General features: G+C 44.6%; 1 protein-coding gene across 2 annotated transcripts in view; it reads left to right on the top strand.

Moving 5' to 3' along the window:
* The window catches only part of MOCOS (molybdenum cofactor sulfurase), a 728,537-nt gene that overhangs the window by 545,995 nt on the left and 158,445 nt on the right, over positions 1-24,097 (top strand). The window lies entirely within an intron of this gene.

Raw genomic sequence — 24,097 nt, 5'->3', positions numbered from 1 at the left:
GAATGAGGTTAAGACTAGTTAACAGTTGGCAAAGGGGAAGGAGGAAACGGCGGGGGAAACGGCGAAGCTGCTGCCAGGGGGGGCTATAACACGCGCTGCCGGAGCGGCGGGCCACCTGTATATACAATATATACAGCTTCTGAGCAGAGAATTTATTGATGGTGCGTGTTAGGTGGAGTTCGGGAAGGCTTGCCTGAAAAGCCATGTCTTGAGTCTTTCCAGAAAGGTTAGGAGGCAAGGTTCATTTCTGAGATCTCCCCGTGTACAACATTTTGAATTAAACATGCCACTTTATATTGTATGCGATATTGGATGGACATGCACAGCATTCCAGGTCAAACCCTTTTAGAGACGTCAAGCCTCGACAGACAAAGTAAAGAGTAAGAAATTGTTGAACTTGGAGGTGGACCCTTGTCCGGGGGAAACGGCGAAGCTGCTGCCGGGGGGGGGGGGGGGGGCAATAACACGCGCCGGAGCCGGTATTTACCCTTAGATGGAGTTTACCACCCACTTTGGCCTGCATTCCCAAACAAACAGACTACGAGAAAACCCGGTCCCGGAGCACCGGGGGCCGCTACCGGCCTAACACCGTCCGCGGGCTGAGGCTTGATGAGAAGGACTTGGGCCCCCGAGCGGCGCCAGAGAGGCGATCTTCCGTATGCCACATTTCCCGCGCCCGCCGGACGAGCGGGGATTCGGCGCTGGGCTCTTCCCTCTTCACTCGCCGTTACGGAGGGAATCTGGTTAGTTTCTTTTCCTCCGCGGCTTGTGTCCATAGGTGGGATTGACCTCTGTCCTAGAATGATGTGCCTCTTCATCCAGGCCTAGTGTTCCTACTGGTGTTTTAAGTCCATTGCTGTGCCTGCCTGTTCATCCAGACCTTGTGTTCCCACACGTATTATTATTTCTGAGAGATCTTACAATTCCTTTGTCATTTTCTGAAGTGCATAAGTAGGGTAGCTAAATGAGGAGAATATTGGAGGGGCGAAGTTCCATATTCAAAGCTGAGTAGCTGTACTTATCTAGTGAAAGTTTGAAGGATCAGGGAAGGCTTGTAAGAATAGCCAAGTTTGTTAATAGATTCTGTTATGGGAATAAAAATCTGAACATCGTCTGCATAGATGTAGTGAATGAGGTTAAGACAAGTTAACAGTTGCCAAAGGGGAAGGAGGAAACGCCGGGAGGGGGGGTCTATAACACGCGCCGCCGGAGCAGCGGGCCACCTGCCCCCCCCTGGGCCTTCCCAGCCGACCCGTTGCCGGTCGCGGCGCACCGCCGCGGAGGAAATGCGCCCTGCGGGGGCCGGGGCCATCCGGGAGGCGTTCCCCGCCCCTCCCCCACCCCCCGCGAAAGGGGTGGGGGTGGGGGATCCGCCGAAACCCCGGTCCGACCGAACCCGCTGGGTTGAATCCTGTGGGCGGACTGCACGGACCCCACCCATTTACCTCTTTACAATTTCACGCCCTCTTGAACTCCCTCTTCAAAGTTGTTTTCAACTTTCCCTTGCGGTACTTACTTATTTATTTTATTTATTTAAGGTTTTTTTATACCGGCATTCATGAAATCGTTCACATGATGTCGCTTTACAGAAAACAGGGGTGCAAAGAAAACAACCTATAACATAAATACACGTGGTGAAGAGATGCAGTTACAATTAACTGGGGCTATGAACTGGGAGTGTAAGAAATAAAGAGGGATAGAGGAGGTTAATTATATACATGTGTAGAATATAAAAATATACAAGAGTACAGTACAAATATGGCGTCCAATATATACAGCTTCTGAGCTGAGAATTTATTGATGGTGTGTGTTAGGTGCAGTTCGGGAAGGCTTGCCTGAAAAGCCATGTCTTGAGTCTTTTCCGAAAGGTTAGGAGGCAAGGTTCATTTCTGAGATCTGGGGGGATGGAGTTCCATAACGGTGGACCTGCTGTGGAAAGGGCTCAATCTCTAAAGGTGCTGTGATAAGTGGTTTTGGAGGGTGGAACAAGGAGGCATCCTCTGTAGGCTTCCCTGGTCGGTCTTGTGCATTTGTATAAACGGAGAGGAATTTGTAGGTCGATTATGGTGTGTTGGTGAAAGATTTTGTATATCAAGGTGATGGATTTGTAAATGACTCTGAACTGAATTGGTAACCAGTGGAGGTCTTTTAGGACTGGGGAAATGTGGTCTCTTTTCCTAGTGTTTGTTAGTAGACGGGCTGCTGCGTTTTGAACCATTTGGAGTGGTTTTGTGTATGAGGAAGGGAGTCCAAGAAATGTAGAGTTGCAGTAGTCTAATTTGGAGAAAATGAGGGCTTGGAGGATCCTGGTTAGTGTCTTTTCCTCCACGGCTTGTGTCCCTAGCTGTGATTGAACTCTGTCCTCGAATGATGTGCCTCTTCATCCAGGCCTTGTGTCCCTAGCTGGGATCGACCTCTGTGCTCGACTGCTGCGCCTCTTCATCCCGGCCTTGTGTTCCCACAAGTGTTTTAACTCCGTTGCTGTGCCCGTTCCTGCAGGCCTTGTGTTCCTCTGGGGATAGGGAAATACATACAGTAACTGAGTGTAAGCAAGTATGATTTGCATTGAATACAAGAATGTCAGTATATAAAAATGACAAATAAATATAAAAATAAATGAAGTGCTATAAACTTTTTTAAAAAAGAATATAAATCCATTAAAAAAAAATTGTACTATCCGAGTATCAGTGTTCATCCATGTTCCTACTGGTGTTTTAACTCCATTGCTGTGCCTGCCTGTTCATCCAGGCCTTGTGTTCCCACAGGTGTTTTAACTCAGTGGCGGTGCCTGTTCATCCAGGCCTTGTGTTCCTCTGGGGATAGGGAAATACCTACAGTACCTGAGTGTAATCAAGTATGACGTGCTAGAAACGTTTTCGAATAAGAATATAAATACATTAAAAAAACACATAATTACTATCCGAGTATCCGTGTTCATCCAGGCCTTGTGTTCCCACAGGTGTTTTAACTCAGTGGCGGTGCCTGTTCATCCAGGCCTTGTGTTCCCACAGGTGTTTTAACTCAGTGGCTGTGCCTGTTCATCCAGGCCTTGTGTTCCCACAAGTGTTTTAACCTGGTTGCTGTGCCTGTTCATGCAGGCCTTGTGTCCCTAGCTGGAATTGACCTCTGTCCTCGAATGATGTACCTGTTCATCCAGGCCTTGTGTTCCCACACGTATTCTTTTTTGTGAGAGATCCTAGGCTCCAATTCGTTTGTCATCAGCTGAAGTGCGTAAGTACAGTCTGAATTCACTAGACGCCAACGGAATTCACTAGACGCCAACGATATTCACTGGACGCCAATGTAAACACCGGGTACACACAACTCTAGGGTGGACCCGTTCCAGGGAGTCCTTCCCTGAACAAGCATGAGGGTGGAGGTGGGCTTTACTGCACACCCACCTGACGGACCATGCCCACACCGCTGCCAATATTCTAGCATGCATCAGAAAGATGCTGGCGAGCTACCAGTGTTTTAACCTAGTTCCTGTGCCTGTTCATGCAGGCCTTGTGTCCCTAGCTGGGATTGACCTCTGTCCTCGAAGGAAGTGCCTGTTCATCCAGGCCTTGTGTTCCTACTGCTGTTTTAACTCCATTGCTGTGCCTGCCTGTTCATCCAGACCTTGTGTTCCCACACGTATTCTTATTTCTGAGAGATCCTCCAATTCCTTTGTCATCTGCTGAAGTGCGTAAGTACCGTCTGAATTCACTAGACGCCAACGGAATTCACTAGACGCCAACGATATTCACTGGACGCCAATGTAAACACCGGGTACACACAACTCTAGGGGTGGACCCTTTCCAGGGAGTACTTCCCTGCACAAAGGAAAGGGAACTCTCTCCTGGGCCAATTGATAAGAAAACCACAATTCTGCAGCCAAAAATAGGCTGGAAATCCTTCCCCCATTGACTTTAATGGGCGACATATATACATATACCCAACTCATTAGATTTTTTTTATGTCCATATTGGCCGCAAGTGGGACCCCCTTTCGGACATAAGAAATATGAACATAAAATTTTGCTCTGCACATCCCTATAATGCAGTAAATTATTTAGCACATGCACAAAAAATTAGCCTTAATGGCATGCAGATGGTATTAGTGTGTTTGCTAACCCAATAAACTATAATTTCTATGTGTGTAGACAACACACAAAATAGCATGTGGATTCACTCAGTACAAAATTCCATGGACACAATAAACTGAGAAGAATCAGTTATCTTTTCCTTTTCGTAACACCTGCTTGCTGCAAAATTGTACAAAAGAAATCACGGTATTTGGAACTGGTTGTCAGTGCTGAGAAAGAGAATTTGGGGTGCTAGTGGACCCCAGAAGAGAAGGTGAAAGAAAAAAGAGAGAAAAACTAGACTAACAAAGGCACCTCAGATGCACTTCAGCAGCAGGAAGAGAGGTAGGAGGAAAAGCTATACGTGAAAGAGGAGGAGAAAGGTGCTGAGGAGCTACAGATGAAATCAGAGATGGAAATCGGAGAAAGTGCTGCAGAGGCAGGGGCTCAACCATGCCAAGCGATATTTCACTTTGCTCAATAAGAAAACAAGATCCTGGAGCTAATAATCAAATACTCCACTGTGCTTTTTGGGAGAGACCGCACTAGAAAAGTCCTGGTGCCCATGAGGTACATTTGGCAAATAACAACAGATGGCAGTTGCTTCAGCCTCACATATAGGATCATCAAGCACATAAGAGATTGCTATCAAGAATTTGCCAAGTGGCTTTGCTGTATATTGCCATGTAGAAGATCTTGGATTTATTCTAGGGTTAAGCTTTCTTCTCCTTGGAATGGCTGAAGAGGAAGACTGAACTGAAGATGTACCTTTTTAAACTACATATATATGACCACATCAAATTTGTTTTTGAATATCTTCATGACTAGACCAACTGCGTATGAGGTTTCGTTGTATGTTTGCAATTGTGGATATGTTCAGCATTTATTTATTTATTTATTTATTTATTTATTTATTTAAGCTTTTTTGTTTTTTATACCAAGGTATAGCTAGCAGCCTTCACCCCGGTTTACAAGTATAACAACCTATTACATTTAACCAGTACAACAACCTATTATATTTCACAGTGCAACTGAGATAAACTGGGGAAAAAACCTGGAATTAACATTACATGTAACTTCAAACGTTTAAAATAGGGTAAATCTGTGCTCTACCATTTAATTACTATCTTAAAAAGTTTTGTGTTAATAGTCTCAGTAGTGCTATTGCATATCCGATTACGGTTATGCATGGGATGTTGTGTGATATTAACTAATACCGTCTTTGAAAGCTTGACGGAATAACCATGTTTTGAGCTCTTTTTTAAATGACTTAATGTTTCTTTGTGAGCTCAAGTACTCTGGTAAAGAGTTCCATAATCTTGGGCCAGTGATGGATATGGCTCTGTTCCTTGTGATGGATAGCTTGGCTAGTGGGAGTAGTGGGATTTCTAATTGTACTTTACTTGCTGTTCTGGTCATATGTTGCGATCTGTGTATGTGTATGACATTGACAAGGGCCGTATTATCAGCTTTGTAGATTGCATTGTGTAGAATTGTTAGCGTTTTGAACTCAATTCTTTTTTCGACTGGAAGCCAGTGTAAGTTGTTGAGCACGGGTGTGATGTGATCTGATTTCTTTTTGCCAGTTAGGACTCTTGCTGTGGCATTTTGTAGTAGTTGAAGTGGTTTTAAGCTAACTTTGGGTAGACCTATCAGGAGTGAGTTGCAGTAGTCAAGGCTGGTGAAGATGGTGTAAGACGGTTCTGAAGTCTTGGTGGTGAAGCATCGGTTTTAGGTGTTTAAGGATTTGGAGTTTGTGGAAACCTTCTTTTGTTTTTGTTGAGATGTGCTTTTTGTAGTTTATCTCACTGTCGATCCAAATGCCAAGGTCTTTTACGTTGTCTTTAAGTTGTATGTTTATGTCTATTTGGAAGGATTGGGTGGTTTTGGATTCTGAGTTTGTTCTTTCAATTAGGATGCATTCCATTTTGCTCATGTTTAGACATAGTTTTAGGTGGTTTCGCATATTTTTGATCGACTCCAGATGAGAGGCAGCTAGTATCATTTCATCTTCGGTGGTGGATGTAATTGGAATGAGGAGTTGTATGTCGTCAGCATACATGTAGTAAGATACGCCTAGGCTTGATAGGAGTTGGCATAGAGAGAGTAGATAAATATTAAAGAGTGTAGCCGAAAGAGCGGACCCTTGTGGCACTCCTGTTTCAAGGGGGATGGCTTCTGATGTGTTGTTGTTGATGTCGACTTTGAAGAATCTGTCTTTTAGATATGAAGTGAACCAGTCAAGAGTTTTGCCCGAGAGCCCTATGTTGCTAGACTAGATATTAGCTTTTTGTGGTCAACTGTGTCGAACGCTGCGGAGATGTCGAGAAGGATTAGTATGTGACCTATCGTGTGTATATGTTTTTATTGTAAATCACAAAGAGCTTTTGAGTACCCAGAGATTCATAAATTTTACTAAAGTACAATGTGGACCTGTGATGCTGTAAGGATAACATTTAGTGGCTGGATTTAGAGCCCATAATTGCAGTATTCTCGAAGGATCCCTGGTGTGTGATCCTGGCCCAAGGCTATCACTGCAAGTTCAGACAGGGGAGTTGGCGGGTAGGAGATTTGCTGTAGATGAACCATACTTTTCTGATGAAAGCAAAAGGGATGCATGTTCTCTGACAATACAATAATTACCTTCTGGGATGTGCAAAGAAGTTGGGTGTGTGTGTGCCGAGCGTATTTTAAAATCTGACAAGATACGCACGTATCTCCTGCAGTGCGCACTTCTCAGAAGTTTTCAAAAAGGGACAAGGCATGGGCGTGGTCTAAGCAAGGCATGGGCGCTTTGGGGCATGATCCTAAGATGTGAGCATAAATACTGATGCGATCCGGTGCATGCGTAACTTTATTTTTACTATGGATGGTAATTGGGGGTAGTAAAGGCTATCAAACCAGAGAGTTTTGGAGAACCAATCTCTTAAATGGAAAAACTGGAAGCGAACTGGTAAAACTTGGAATGGCATTGGCACATGCCACTTTTAAAATTCCCAAATTTACATGGTAGAAGCAGAATCGCCGGGTTGCGTGAACAAATCTGCACCCACGCGCAGGTTTTAAAATCTTCCCCTATATGTGGTCTCTTTCAGAAATCCACCCCTCTCCTTCTAGTCTACTCCCTGGGGCAGGGACCCTTCCTTCCTTAGGTTTGTCCCCAGTACCTTTTTGGTGGGGCAGGTTATCCTCTTTCCTTTCCACAACTTCAGTCACTCAGGTGAACTTCGGGCTATTCTTCTTTGTCAGACGGGAACTCCACAGACTTCTCCACAGTTTGGCAGTCTCCTTTTCCAAGAACCACACTTCACCTGAAACTCACTCAGGAAAGGATGAAGCATCTTCCTTCACCTCTCCTCTCTAAACTTCTTCACTTTCTACATTGGAACTCCAGGCTTTCCCTTTCCCTGGACTCCTCCTTCCTCCTACAACCCATGGAGGGATACAGCACAAAAGCATCACTGAGAAGAGATGGATGCCCTGACAACCCCAACTCATGGAATCCTGTCTCCTGCCCTGATGATACGGGTGCAGAACCTTTTTATTCAAACCAAAATCCTTAGGGATCCTGCAATGTTGGGAGGGAGGCTAGAAGGGTTGCATAAAGTCTGAGTAATTTTATTTACCAATGTCTGTGAATATTGTTCTACCATCAATTCTTTTGTGTCTCAGATCTGAATAAATCAAGACCTTATAGTTAATCTGCAGCAGGACATGTACATTATTGGTCATGCTACTTAGGTAATCACTAGAGTCTGCTTATAGTGTAAAGTATTGGTTGTACTGAAGATAGGAGTGTTTGAAAGCCTAGTACAGCATTATTATCAAATTACTAGAACTGTACCCTTGTTCACTTCACATGCAGCCAGCCCTACTGCTCTTTGGCCACAGAGTCTGCTGATTTGGTGCACCAGTCCTCTTCTACTAACATTTCCATTGGCACATGCACACTTGGGATGAACTGCTCGCTTGGAGCTTTAACATTTGTATAATACATAGAAAGAACAGCAGCAAATCAGAATGCAGTAATTTTTTTAATTTAAAGTTAATTAAAATTATGATTGAGTAACTGATTAATAATAGTATCCCTGGTCTCTAATAATTTGCAATCCATCGGTTTTCAGTGCAAGAATGGAGCAAGTCTGCAACTATGTTGATAGATCAGCAAACACATTTCACAAAGATGTCACCCTAAAACATATGATTAAATACTAGTAATGTATAACAAAATAACTCTGAAACTAGTGGGGGTCATTTTCTAAGGAGTTACCGCAGGAGATAAATTAGGAGAGCTTATGGGAACTCTTACTATATTAGTAGCAGTTTATGCCCCTAATAAATATGAATACAGGGTTTTTTGCCCTCCTTTTTTCCAATATAGCAGGAATGGGAGATTATCCCATTATACTGGGAAGAGACCTGAATTGTATTGTGAACTTCTTATGACACAGACAACCAAGCTTGCATAATTTACCCATGAGAGACTAGAAAACGCTTACCTCAGGTTCGGCTCAAGGCAATCTGCTGCCTGAGGTGAGGGAAGAGATGGCACCGCCTTGCCCCATTCTCCCTCGCTCTAACCCCTGCTCACCTCATCCCCTCTCGCTCCACCCTTCACTTGCCATGCCCCCATCCCTCCTGCTTTCAGCTGCCTCCGCCCTGGCTCCAGTGGTGGCGGCATTCCTCCTACACACTGCTGGCCTGGCCTCTGGCAGCTGTGGTGACAGCCCTCCTCAACGGCACTGGCCTGGCCATTGGTGGTGGCGGTGGCGTCCCTCCTTCATGCCACCAGCCTGGCCTCTGGTGGTGGGCCGCAGCAGCAACCCTCCTCTTTTCTGTCACCACAGCCTGGGTCAGCAGCTGCAGCAGGGGCAAGTAGGGTGAGGTGGATACCACAATGGTGTTCTGAGAGGGACATTTTTTGCCGCCTCAAAAGTCTGCCGCCTGAAGCAGCCGCCTCACCCTACCTCATTATAGAACAGCCCCTAGGTTACTTTTTTATGTAATCACCTTAAACTAACTTATGGAGAGTCCTCCATCCTGGTAAAAAATATTTCACCATATTACCAGAGTGCAGAAAACCAAAACTTGGATCAATTACCTTCTGATTTCAGAGCATACATTGCCTAACAAAAAACAAGTAAAAATCAAGGAGTTATTAATATCAGATCACTGTCTGGTTTCTTGTGGAATGAAACTGGCTGAGGCAAATAAGGGTAATGCCCAGTAGAGAATGCCCCTAGTGTTAGTAAACAATCTAGACTTTCCCAGTTTTTTAAAGGAAAAGGGAAGGGATTTTGTAATATTTAATAGAGATGTGCAATGTTTTGTTGTTTCGGTTTGGGTTTCGTTTTCGGGCCCCTGTGGGAAATTTCATTTTTCCCGCAGATCTTTTTTTTTTTTCATGGGTCCCGATTTTCGTGTTAGTGCTCACTAACCATAGTTAGTGCACGCTAACATTTTAAAGCTTGTGTGCGCTAACTCCCATTAGCGCGCACTAGCATGAACTACGAATGTTTCCAAATTTTGGAAAAATTCCATTTGTTTTTTGGTTCCCCCAAACCATGACGAATTAGAGAATTTTGTTGAAATTGTCTAATTCATGAAAAATGAATGCACATCTCTAATATTTAATGCCCAGCATAAAGATATTCCAATTTTGTTTTGGATGTCTGCTAAGTCAGTACTAAGGGAGGAAATAATTAGTTTTGTGAGATATAAGAAGAAACCACAATCAGATATTCTGCAATTGGAAAATCAGCTGAAAATCTGTAAATACAAGGTAATTATTAGTTCTGACACCAATGTGCTGAGGAATTTCATGCCACTCAACTGGCTTGCTTTATCAGAGAGCAAGAGCATCCTTGCAATATGTCAATCACAAATTTTTTCAGTATGAAATAAGCCTGGATGCCTTTTAGATAATTTAATGAGAAGCCAAGAGCAATCCAGGTTCATCTCCTCGATAAAAAATAGGCAGGGTAAACAGCTGTTCTGCATTGCACAAATATTTCTAGAATATTATATTATGCTGCTTCTAATATAGATAGTGATTTGATGGACAAAATGTTGGCAGTGGTGGTGGGGACTACATTGAGTGAAGAGGAAATACAACAATTAAATAGACCCATTGATACCCAGGAGATCACTGTAGCAATTAAAACTCTTCCTTCTCTTAAAGCTCCAGGGCCTGATGGTTTGGATGCTTTTTTCTATAAACTGTTGGTAGCTGATGTCCCTGACAGTTTGAGAGAGGTGTGTGAGAGACAATGTATATACAGAGACAATCTGGGAAGCTATTGTAGTAGTGCTGCCAAAACCAGGATGGGGTAGTCAGCTCCCCTCTTCCTATTGCTCAATTACTCTTTTAAATTTAGATATAAAAATATATGAAAGGTATTGGCTAAAAGGCTAAAATGTCTCCTGACTAATTTAATTTCAAATGACTAAGTGGGATTTGTCTATGGGAGATCAACAGCTAATATCCATAAGGCTTTGTATCCCTGGAGTCTCACTTATATAGATCTCTGGAAAATCCCCTGCTGGTGAGCTATGATGCAGAAAAGATGTTTCATAGTGACCTGGCCCTTTCTCTTCAAGGTCCTCTGTAAGTTTGGTTTCAGGGGGAAGATTTTTGATTATATTCTATATGAACCCCTCTGCAAGGATCTTGATAAATTGTCAACTGTCCAGCACTTTTTATTTACAAAGAGGAGCATGGCAGGACTGGCCCCTGTCCCCTTTGTTATTTAGTTTACTGTTGAGCCATTAGTTGATAAAATTCTGGCTTCTTTGGAGGTTACAGGTGTTTTGATAGGGCAACTGCAGTTAAAGACATTGTTTGCTGATGATATTTTATCACTACTATCAAAAGCATGCACTGCAATGCCAGCGGCGTTGCACATTCTTTTTTATTATCAAGATTTTTCAGGCTTCAAGCTAAACCTGGACAAAATTGAGGCCTTAGACATATCTAATACATTGAAAATGAAGTGGGAAAAATTCCTGGGCTGGTAAGCAGGTGATTACATAAAATATTTGGGCTTGCAAATGCAGAGATCCCTCCCAATGGTACTCTGTCAATATACCTCCTCTTAATGTGCAATTCCAAAAGAAGTTAGAGAGACGGCATGCATTTCTCTTAATATTACAGGGCCATATTGCTTTGTGTGGCCCCTGTGGCTATACAAATGGTGCAGAATGTACAGTCTTTGAGAGATTGGTGTTTCCTCCTAAGGGAAACTGGCAAGGGTATTATGGAAAAGGCTCCAGAAAATATAAAGTTATCCAGTGGTCAAGAGAGGTTATTGTAACTGTCTGTCAGACAGACAGACTGCTTTACCCCTAGGGGCTGGATTTTAGAAAGGGTATATTACCCTGAACATGGGAAGAGGCTCGCTCAGAGTCACAAGCCAGCAAAAGAAGGCAGCTGGGGTTGCAGAGGAAAGGAGGAGGGTATAGGCAGAGATACCCTATAGGTGTCTTTGGAAGCCTGAGAAATGTGAAGAGATATCTAAAGAAATTTGTGAATTTACAGACTGAATTAATAAACTATGAGGAGGGCCATCAGAACCAGAAAGGAACCTGCACCTAATTGGAGTCTGTAAACAGATTTGGGGAGCTGCATTCCATCTAGAGAAGAGAGAGTGAGTTGAGTTGTAGCCATCCTAAAAGTTAAGAGTAACAAATTGGATTTAAACTGTTATGGAAATTAAGGAAGTCAGTCGTAGACTAAGGCTGAAGAAAGATTGTACATAGAACTGTGATCTGACTTTATTCTGAACTCTATGAAAAGGATTGAGAGGGAAACTGCTGATTTATGTTCTGGAAGTGTGATTTCTACAATTTTTGGACTGATTAACCAGCTTATTTAAATAAATAATCTTTTGTTGGAGCACACTCTCTGTAGTGGACAGTGAATTTGTGGAGATGTTTGTTTGAGTGCCCTCAGATAAGTTTGGCCTGGCAGTTCATCTGTCCCCAACCCACAATCCAGTTGAAACCAATTTCCTCACTTTGGGTGAATTACCCTAGGTTCCCCAAAGCTGAGAAGGTGACCCCAGATGGACAGAGGGTTACATTTGGTCAACATGGTCTTTGCTCCTAAACTGCTCTGTTTACTGCAGATGCTCCCTGTGTACCTGAGGTTTAAGAAAATTCGATTCATACAGAAAATATTCACTACATTGTTTTGGACAGGAAAGAGGGTGAGGCATGCATTTCAAACCATAATGGCTCCCACGATTAAGGATGGAATGGGGGTCCCAAACTTTAAAATATATAGTAGGGCTGCAGATTTCAGATATCTGGTAGACTGGCTACTTGAAAGGTCAGAATGTACAGATTATCAACTGGAGAGAACCAATGTAATCCTTTTAATGTAAAATATGTCCTTCATGCTTCTAAGGAGGAGTTACATGCTATGCTCATACCATCGATATTGGTGAGATCGATGAGAAGAATCTAGTCTCTCCTAAGATAGACTATGTTCTTGTCCACTTCAGGTTTTTCATTTTTTTACCATTGGGTAACAATCCCAATGTTGTTTTAGTGGATCCTTGGGCCAAGGCAAGATTTGTGCAACCTGTAGGGAGGAGCCCTGCAGATTCCCACTGTCGGCAGGTGGACCCAGGCGAAGCAAAGACCCAGCTGGAGATTCTCCTATACAGTTCTCGTTCCCCTTAGTTTGAGCACTTGGGTAGCAGGGCCGGCAGGTCTTGGGGGGGAGGGTCTCTGCTGATGATGGAGGTGGTCATCCTTGGTTGAATAGGTTGGAACTGACAGGTCAAACGAGTCCAAGATCCAAGTGATGGTCAGAGGCAGGCGGTGACAGTTGCATGCTATGGTCAAGCACATCCAATGGCAGGCCGAGGTCAAACCGGGTATCCATCCGAAAACTAAGAAAGAATGGATAGGCAGGAAGGGTCAGGCAAGGAGAAGCACAAGCAGGCAAGAAATACTGAGGACAAGGCTGAGACTGAGGACAAGATGCTGAAGACACAAGGCCATCCGGCTACCTCCATCACAGCTATCCGCATTATCTGCAGTGCTGCCATTCTGGTAGGAAAACTGACGGAAGTTGACGGATTTTCTTTTTGCAGTCATCGAACTGCTCTGAGAGAGGATTTCACCAAAGGTGAGGAGAGAAAAAATTGCTCTAGATGCTCCGTTAAATCACGAACTGTGAGGTAGGGAGAGTTGCTCCTTGCTCAGACTTCCATCTCTCTCAGTGATGTCACTTCCTCAAGATGAATAATTGTACTTAATTATTTTCTAGGTGACTAATTGTACTTAATTATTTTCTTCAACACTATCTATTCATATCTCTTATATTCAAGTTTTCTCCATCTCTGTGCAGAGTGAAAGCACTAGGGATGTGAATCGCTTTTTGATGATTTAAAAAAATCTTCCGATATTTTTTAAATCGTCAAAAATCATTAGAGTGCGTGATACAATAGAAATTCCCCCGATTTATTGTGAAAAATCACTAATTGGGTTAGTGTCTACTAACGGGAGTTATTTGAGGGGAGGGCGGGAAAACCGGCACACCAAAACAGCTCCTAAACCCACCCCGACCCTTTAAAACTAATCCCTTACCTTCCCCCACCCTCCCGAACCCCCCCAAAACCTTTTAGAAATACCTGGTAATCTACTGGGAGTCCTGGGAGCGATCTCCCACTCTCAGGCCGTCGGCTGCCATTAATAAAAATGGCGCCGATGGCCCGATAAAAAAAAAACAAAACCCACCCCGACCCTTTACAAATGACCCCTTTGCTTCCCCCACCCTCCCGAACCCCCCCCCAAAAAAAAAAAACCCTTTTCCATGTACCTGGTAGTCTAGCGGGGAGTCCGGGAGTCAACCCCTGCACTCATACCCTCGGTGCTGGACTGGTTTCAAAATGGCACCGATCGCCTTTGCCCTCACTATGTCACAGGGACTGACGGTCGGCCCCTGTGACATAGTGAGGGCAAAGGCAATTGGCGCCATTTTGAATACTGGCAGTCGATCGCCTTTGCCCTCATTATGTCACAGGGACCGACGGTCGGCTCCTGTGACATAGTAAGGGCAAAGGCGATTGGTGCCATTTTGAATACTGGCAGTCGATCGCCTTTGCCCTCACTATGTCACAGGGGCCGTCCGTCGGTCCCTGTGACATAGTGAGGGCAAAGGCGATCAGCGCCATTTTGAGTACTGGCATCTGACAGCCGGAGTGCAGGAGATCACTCCCGGACCCCCGCTGGACTTTTGGCAAGTCTTGTGGGGGTCAGGAGGGTTCCCCAAGACTTGCCAAGTCCCTGGGGGTCCAGCGGGGGCCGGGAGCAGTCTCCTTCACTCGGGCAGTCGGCTGCCAGTAAGCAAAATGGCACCGATAGCCTTTGTCCTTACTATGTCACAGGGGCTACCGGTGCCATTGGTCAGCCCCTGTCACATGGTAGGAGCACAAGATGGCGCTGATGGCCATGTGACAGGGGCTGACCAATGGTACTGGTAGCCCCGTGAAATAGTAGGTCAAAGGCTATCGGCGCCATTTGATACCGGCACCTAGGGTATGAGTGCAGGGGATGGCTCCCGGACCCCTCCCCCCCCCCCCCGCTAGACCACCAGGTACATGTAAAATGTTTTGGGGGGGTTCAGGAGGGTGGGGGAAGCTATGGGGCCAATTTTAAAGGGTCAGGGTGGGTTTTTTTTATATGCTCCGGCCTCACTAAAATAAATTAGCGATGTGAATTGGAATCGGAACCGATTCCGATTCACATCTCTACCGATCAGATTTTTTTCTCCCTCCAGCTGAACCCGATCGTTAAAACGATCGGGCACACGTTTCACATCCCTAGAAAGCACCACTCACTCTCTAGTGAGGTTGACATCTGACTCAGAACACTTCTGACAGATTGATTCAGATTTGGTTTTGTCCCATTTTATCAATAGATTTGTTTTCTCAATTTGTTTAGGTTAGGCAGGACTGCATGCCCATAGAAGGGATAAAACAAAATCTGAACTGGATCAGCAAATCAGAATTAACCTGGGTCAGGTAGCAACCCGACTTGCATTGCATCCTGGAAGTCTAAGGCTCCTATGCCAACTCAAACAGGAGAGTTGGACGGGCTTTTTGGTTGTTATCAGTCGAGAATGTTCATTTTGATTGTACTTTTTATTGGTGGATGGGGAGTGTAATTTTTATAGAGTCTGAGGTATGAGGGATTTTAGGAGTTGTGCAGGTCTTGGGAGGGGATATGTTGGTTTTATCTGAAAACAACTTAGTGATTATTTAGAAAGTAATCTCTTTAGGTGGTATATCAAATATGTGAAATTAAATATGTTTTTATCAGATAAGGTATTGAAATTATCAAGATACATGAGACCTTATACAGAAGGTATTGTTTTATATATATGCTTTATCCAGTATAGTTCTTAATTAGCTTTCGCTCAAATGATCTTTATAGGCATTCCATTTAATTTCTAAACACTTTTACTTCAATGTTTGGGACTCAGATAGATTACATTTAAATTCATTCAAGAGGGTTAAACGACTAGTCTGGACTTTGCAAAACCTCCACTTTGAAAGATTTAAGAAATATTCTTCTGCAGATGATGCATATACTGTGGGCTCCCACTCTCACACACACATACACATACACAAACATCTTCTTCAGGCACCACCAGATGCCTTCTTCAGTTGTCGTGGGACTGGAGTCGCTCTCTCTTTTGGTGGCCATCCCTGCAGGCCTCTTCCTCTGGTGTCTGGCAGTCCTGATTATTTGAACCTGAGCCCTAAGTGGGTGGGCCATGGCCAGGGCCCAGCCATGGCTACATCACTATCATGGATTGTGAACTGGTGTAACGACAGGAAACAGTGCAGAATTAATTGGTCAACTTTCTCAATGGAGCACAATTGTACCAATGGAGCACAGTGTACCATGGATCCATTCTGGCACCAGTGCTTTTTAATCTTTTTTTTTTTATTTATGCATTTCCAAAATTTAGACATTAATACATGTCAAAAGAAATACAGGATTAGCAATCATTTCTAACATTATTACATTATTTAGAAAAAGTTTCTCCAATTTATAGAAACATTCTACCATAACAAAAACATCAGTAATCAAGATAAACATCTGCATTTTTGCTACCTGATTGTACTTATATACTAACATAGGGAGATCCAATTTACTTAGAGCAATAATAAACAGAAATCCGGTCAATATTAAATTGAGAGTAAGACAGTTAGTCTATATTTACTGCTGATTCTACTTTTATCCTGTCTCTAGAGACCATTGGTGATTTTGCAGGAAGTTCTCTAATTGTATAGGATCATAAAATACATATTTGTTCCCTTCCACTCTCATCATGCATTTACATGGAAACCTCAGGATTATCTGGGCTCCATGTTCTCTAGCTCGAGGTATCAGTAATAGGAACTTCTTTCTTCTCCTTTGAGTATCCTTAGATACGTCCGGATAAATCCAAATTTTCTGATTTAGATAAAGAGTGGAACGATTTTGTAGGAACTTTCTCATTATAATATCTCTGTCCCTTGAAGTTGAACATTTAACCAGCATTGTGCCTCTGCCTTCAACCTGATGTTGCTGTGAAGTTTCCAAAAACTCAGTGATATTCAACATGTTTTCTCTGACCATCTCACTATTCTCCAAATCTTCTTTTATTGGTGTCACGAAGTATGCTTTACATTAGCCAGGTAATTCTTCATTAGAAATTTTCAATATATCTTTCAAGTAGCTCTTAAATTGTTCTAATGGTGATATCATATGGCATTTTGGAAAGTTTATTATTCTGATGTTATTATTTCTTAATTCATTTTCTACCATCTCCAGTCTTTTATTTGTTAAAGTCTCACCCTTAACAATTGAATTTTGGACCAATTCAATTTTATTTACTTTTTCTTCAATACTGGCTATTTTTACTATTTGTTCAGTATTAGACTTTTTTAAATTGAAGAAGGAATCTTGAGTCACTTTTAAACTTTCTGATATCACCATAAGGGAATTTTGAAGAGTAGAAATGGCAATCCAAAGAGACTCCAGCGTTATATTTTTTGGTTTTTCCAACGGTTTCAAAATAGTAAAAGGTGTCGGTTGCAGCACAACTTTCAAATCGTCAATATCTCTAGATGTGCCCAACGGCGATTCTAGGATAATCCCTTCTCCTCCTACGGCACCTTGGCTTTTGGAGGGTTCCCCTCCCCCCCACTGGGGTGGAAGCTGTTAAACCACTCTCCATGTTAGAAGCAGAGATCTCTCCTGTTAAGCCCCCTTCGGATGTACTCACCCCACTTAACGCCATCCGTTGTAGGGGTAGTGCTGAGTTTACAGCCATGCTCCTATACGGGGGGGAGGGCGTCAGCGGTGCTCCTGGTCTCAAAGATGTTTCTCCCGCAGGCGGCGGCGTCTGCTCACCAACCATCGCAGGCGCGGGATCCTCAGGAGCTCTAGCTGTCTGGGGATAAAACTCCACGATTGAGGTCTGTAACATCGGCGGACCAGGGGCAACCGAAGATATCTCCCTTATCCTGCCTTTTCTCTTTGTGTGCGGCATATTTCTCTCAGAGAAAGTAAAGGTAACCATTTTTTTTTTCTCAATCGTCGGAGCTCCAACTTCCCTGTCCTCTCAGGTCAGCGCCATCTTGGATCTCCGACACTTTTTAATCTTCTACTATAACAATCTCTATTTAACTCTGTCTAGAATTGACAATGAGAGATGTCTAATATACTGTCAGTGTATTTGAAGGAGAGTTATCTCATTTTTATATCTGCTTTCTGTTAATTACTTAACAAAATAAAAGCAATATTTGTTTTTTATTTATGTTTGATTTTAAAATGTATAACTTTGATGGACCAGACAACCCAAAATCTGCTAGCCAGTTATCACTAGTAACACTATATCTCCTGCTCAGCAGATTGTTAGTGGGCTTCTAATAATACCAGATTTCACAGAAATGATATACTTACCTACTTAATTTTAGTTGATTCTAGTCCTGAAAGCATTAGTTTAAAAGAAAAAAATAAGTGTTGGCATGTTTTGTTTGCACACTGCCCTCAAAGTTCCTGCCAGAACTGAAATGTCTATGCTGGGATTTAATTAAAAATATCACTGAGCTGGTATTGTCAGCTAATCCTGCCCCCTAGTGGGAAGTATGAAGTAAACAGATGTCAATGCTTGGTCATTGGCTTCTGCAAAAAATGATTGTTTTAAACAGCAAACTATAAAGGAAGATTCATAATCACTTAGGTACAGAGTTGCCCATTCACCCAGGATTTGAAGAGGATAACCCAGCTTTGATTTTGCCCCATTGCATACATGGGAGATGTCATCCTCCTCCTTTTTCTTAAGGAAATCAGAACCACATCTCCATGCATGCAGTGGGACAAAACTAGGACTGCATCTACCTTGTTGGATTGACTTGGCAGAAGTGGCAACCTTTCCTGTGTCAGGCCACGATTGGTCAGTGCTTAGATAAACCCCAAGGTAGGAGAAGGCTGTATTCCCGGTAGTTGGCTACAAATCAAGTTCCTCTGCCCGATCAGCCACCTGCCCTTTGAGTTGAGCTGTAGGCTGGCAGGACTTAGATGGTGGTGGTACACAGTGAGAGGGACAGGGATACAGGAAGACACCCAGAAGCCTGCAACAGAGCATGGCACGGATAGCTGCTCAGAACAAATACAGACAGGGATGTGCACCAACAGAACAAGGACAAACAGACACAGGGGCAAATACACAAACAAATCAAGACACAACACAAACTAGGAAGGCCACTAATGTGGGGCCTACGTACAAGCACAAACAGGATAAAGAGCAAGGATCCCAGACTAGGAACAGCGGCCACAGCTAGGAGGTGAGGCAGGGAAATGTGGGTGAACCAGGCTTTTAGAGGAAATGGCAGTGCTGAATAATGAAAGTCTTCCAGGCTTGTGAGTACAGACCGCGGCCCTCTGAGGCCCATGCAGGCAGGAGGGCTACACATCAGCCAGGGTCCTCACATCCTGGATCTAAAATTTTGTGACAGATTTAAGCATTATGCAAAATTAGGGCATGTAAACCTAGGACTAGGGATGTGAATCATGTGATCGATTGTCTTAACGATCAATTTTGGCTGGGGGGGAGGGAAATCTGATCGTCATGGTTTTTTTTGTTAAAAAATCGTCAAATCGTAAATCGGCGGGAAAACCGGCACACCAAAACAACCCTAAAACCCACCCCGACCCTTTAAAACAAATCGCCCACCCTCCCGAACCCCCCCAAAATGTTTTAAATTACCTGGGGTCCAGTGGGGGGGGGGGCCGGTGCGATCTCCCGCTCTCGGGCCACAGCTGCATTAATAGAAATGGCGCCGGTGGCCCTTTGCCCTAACCATATAACAGGGCAAAGGTAGCACTGGCGCCATTTTGGTTCCTGTCACCCGACATCACGAGTGCAGGAGATTGCTCCCGGACCCCCGCTGGACCCCCAGGGACTTTTGGCCAGCTTGGGGGGGCCTCCTGACCCCCACAAGACTTGCCAAAAGTCCAGCGGGGGTCCGGGAGCGACCTCCTGCACTTGGGCCATATTGCCAATATTCAAAATGGCGCCGGCGCTACCTTTGCCCTCACTATGTCATACGACCCGAGAGTTAGCAAGGAATCCTCCATGCTGATCTCTCTACATTACCAGACACTTCCGCTCTGTGTACTCTCGCTCCAGGATGACTTAGGTACCCGCTCCTTGGGGGTCTTATTTCATCCCGGACCTCTGCTCCTCGGGGGTTCTCTCCTACTACAACTGCCATCATCAGAGTAAGTACCACCGCTCCAATTCTGTCTCTGCATTGTCTCATCTCTCTCTACATCAATCCTCGGCCTACCGCGGATCACTACCAGATCTACTCTCACTGGCCTTTCCATCTAGGCCTGGATTCTCAGCCTACCCTGCTTCGCAGACCACTACCGGATCCATCTCCCTCTCGGGACCTGATGAGACTATGTAACTGCCTTTTCCACTCTGCAGCCTTCAGATGAAACATTGCCATCAGACATCTCCTCTTCTGGCTGGGATCATTGCCCGTTCCTCAGGTTACCATCTACATTGCAGTATAATAAAGAATATCTTTCTCTGTGTCCATCTCTGCTCAGAGCTAGCCTATTGCTGCAAGTCCCTGCAGGGCTCCGCCCTTTGGGAGGTGCCGTCTCTTGCAGCGAACAAGGGCCCATGCCTCATTGTCCAAAACACAACAGATTGCTAACTCCATGGACCCAGCTCAGTTCTCAGCCTTACATACAATTCCTGGCCTCACCCAGCAGATTGCAGAGCAATAGAAATCTCTGGAGACACTAGGCGCCATTTTCAGTTGAATGCCTGACTGAATATGCCGATGGTTCCAGAGAAAGATTCTTCTCTTCAAGTGGTTGCAGTTCGCACCACTGTACCGCTTCCAGCTCCTACACGCTTCTCTGGTGATGCCCAGATGTGCAGGGGTTTCATTAATCAGTACTGTAGGCACTTCTCGTTGCAACTGAACTGCTTTCCCAATGCTGTTTCCAAGACTACCTATATCCTATCGCTACTCAATGGAAGAGCCCTGGCCTGGGCTTCACTTCTCTGGGAATGCAGCGACCCTGATTTAAATGGACTGACTTCTTGAACCTATTTAAATCAGTATTTGATGATCCAGCACGTCAGACCATCACAGGGTCTACTCTTCTTCACCTTCAACAAGGAAGTAAGCCTTTACCAGACTATGTTATTGAATTCAAGACATTAGCATCTGAGCTCCATTGGGACTTGGGATGTCTACGTGCTATATTTTTAGAAGGCCTCAACACCCATATAAAAGACGAACTTGCGGCTCGTGACTTGCCAGACACCCTGGAATCTCTCATTGATTTAGCTGGGAGAGTTGATCACAGGATACGCGATTTAACTCAAAAGGCAAAGTGTCACAAGAAGCACTCTATGGGAGGTAATCGCCCTTGAGCCATGCACACGACTTCAGCCCAATCTTCTGTACCCAGTGAAGAAGAAGAAGAACCTATGCAGTTAGGACACAGTCACCTGACCTCTAAAGAGAGATGTTTTCGCAGATGCTCAGGTCTCTAGGTACTGCGGCCAATCTGGCCATACCGTCCAGACCTGTCCTATCTGTCCGGGAAAAGGCCAGACCTAGGATCTGCTGGAGGACCTCTCCTTGGTCTAACCGCACCTTCTTCTCCATTATCTCTCCCTGTCTCTCTCATCTCTGAAGGCCTTGAATTTTCAACATTCGCACTTGTGGACTCAGGTGCGGGAGGAAATTTTATGCTAAAGAGAACTGCAGACCATCTGCGAATTCCCACTACACTCATAACTACCCCCTTACTGCTGTCTTCCATACATGGAGAATCACTTCCATGGGAGGTCTTGCTTACCACACAACACATATGCCTTTGCACAGGGGCCTTACACACTGAGAACATCTCCTTCTTGCTCTTTCAAAAGGCCATTCACCCCGTGGTACTCGGCCTACTATGGCTACAGGAACACACACCTCAGTTCAATTGGACCACCATGGAGCTTTCTGAGTGGGGCCTGTGATGGACATTTTGAATACTTAGTCATGCCCTTTGGACTGTGCAATGCACCAGCGGTGTTTAGAATATGATGAATGTTATTCTGCAAGATTTACTGTACCAGTGCATGGTGGTATATTTAGATAACATCCTGATTTTCTCTCAGGACTTCCAGACACACCAGGCAGATGTGATAAAGGCACTACAAAGGCTATGTGACAATTGCTTTTATGTGAAGCTCGAGAAGTGCGCTATTCACCAGGAGTCAGTGCCCTTTCTGGGGTCATTGTTTCCAAGAACAGCTTCCAGATGGACCCTCAAAAGCTGAAAAGCATTCATCGGCTTCACAAACTACTACCATACCTTCATCAACGACTATTCCACCCTAACAGCACCACTCACGGCCATGACCAGAAAAGGGGCTGATCCATCCCGATGGTCTGATATATCCTTCCAAACTCTCAAAGATGCCTTTCAAACCAAGCCTTGTCTTCATCATCCCAATCCTCAGCATCCTTTCATCGTCAAGGTTGACGCCTCCAACGTCGGCATGGGAGCAGTACTGAGCCAATACAGCGATGCCAATGTCCTCCATCCCTGCTCTTTCTTCTCATGATGATTCTCTCCCACCAAGAAGAATTATGGAATCTGAGATAAAGAATTGTTAGCTATAAAATTGGCCTTTGAGAAGTGGCATCCATGGCTGGAAGGCGCGCAGCACCAAATAACGGTGTATACTAGGGATGTGAATCAGGTGCTGGAATTGGTTCCGGTTTTGGTATTGTGGACCCACGGGAAATTCTGTTTCCCGCAGTCCGGATGGTTTTGTTTTAAGGCTGTCCCGAGCCAAAAAAAAACAAACTGACCCCGACCCTTTACCGACCCTTTAAATCTAACTATTTACAATCCCCCACCCTCCCAACCCCCCCAAAACTTTCCTAAAGTACCTGGTGGTCCAGCAGGGGTCCCTGGAGTGATCTCACGCTCTTGGGCCATCGGCTGCCAGTAAACAAAATGGCGCCTGTGGCCCTTTGCCCTTACCATGTGACAAGGGTTATCGGTGCCATTGGCCAGCCCCTGTCACATGGTAGGAGCAATGGATGGCTGGCACCATCTTAAAAAATGGCATGGGCTATCCATTGCTCCTACCATGTGATAGGGGCTGGCCAATGGCACTGATAGCCCCTGTCACATGGTAAGAGCAAAGGGTCGTCGGTGCCATTTTGATTAGTGGCAGCTGACGGCATGAGAGTGGGAGATTACTCCCGGGACCCCTGCCAGACCACCAGGTACTTTAGGAAAGTTTTAGGGGGGTCAGGAGGGTGGGGGATTGTAAATAATTAGATCTAAAGGGTCGGGGTGGGCTTGGGGGGGTTTTTTTTCTGTGTGTCCTTTCTCCCCCCTCCCCAAAATGATAAGAAAACCACATGAAAATTTTGTGGGGTTTTCCTATCATTTTCAGGGACCCCCGATACATGACGTATTAGAAAATATTGTACAATATTTCCATCCATCAAAAAAACGATGCACATCCCTAGTGTATACCGATCATAAAAATTTGGAATATTTATGACATGCCCAACGCCTTACTCACCGGTAAGTGAGGTGGTCGTTGTTTTTCAACCGCTTTGACATCCTACTAAAATACTATCCTGCAGAAAGAATGTTAGGGCAGATGCCCTTTCGCACTCCTTCTCTCCGATAGATGTACCCGACGAACCTCGTCACATCATCAGTCCTGAGAAGGTGGTGTTAGCGGCCACTCACGCCATCCCCACTGGGAAAACAGTGGTACCACTGGGAATGAGAAATAAATTACTAAAGTGGGCACATGACTACTGTCTGGCTGACCACCCTGGGCAAGGCCATACATTAGGCATGCTCCAATGTTTCTATTGATGGCCTACTATGAAGACTGATGCCCAAGCCTACGTGGCCTCCTGTGCCACCTGCGTGAGACAAAAACCTCCTGCTGGATGTCCCTGGGGTCTCCTCCAACCTCTGCCTATACCAGAGGAACCTTGGCCGTACATCGCGACTGAGTTCGTGGTGGACTTACCCCCTTCTGCCGAAAACAATACGATCTGGGTGACCTTGATTGATTCTTGAAAATGGCACATTTTATGGCCCTGCCAGGTTTACCATCCACTGCTGAGCTGGCTAAATTATTCGTGAAGCACATATTTTGCCTCCATGGCATGTCCACATTTTGTCTGATAGAGGTGTCCAGTTTACTGCAAACTTCTGGAGAGCTCTGTGTTGGAAGTTTGATATTGCATTGGACCTGACCTCAGCTTATCACCCACAGTCCAATGGCCATACAGAATGAATGAATCGGACGCTCAAACAATTCTTATGTGAATACTAGACAAAGTGACTGGGCAGAATTAATCCCTTGGGCAGAATTCACCCTAAACTCACATCCAGCTGCTGCTATGGGATCAACACCTTTTCAAGTGATGTATGGTTGCCAACCATTACCTCCGTTACCTC

The sequence above is a fragment of the Rhinatrema bivittatum genome, chromosome 2 (genome assembly GCF_901001135.1).
Source record: "Rhinatrema bivittatum chromosome 2, aRhiBiv1.1, whole genome shotgun sequence".
NCBI classification, from domain to species: Eukaryota; Metazoa; Chordata; class Amphibia; order Gymnophiona; family Rhinatrematidae; genus Rhinatrema; species Rhinatrema bivittatum.
The sequence above is the reverse complement of the archived record's forward strand: the minus strand, read 5'-3'. Positions and strand labels throughout refer to the sequence as shown.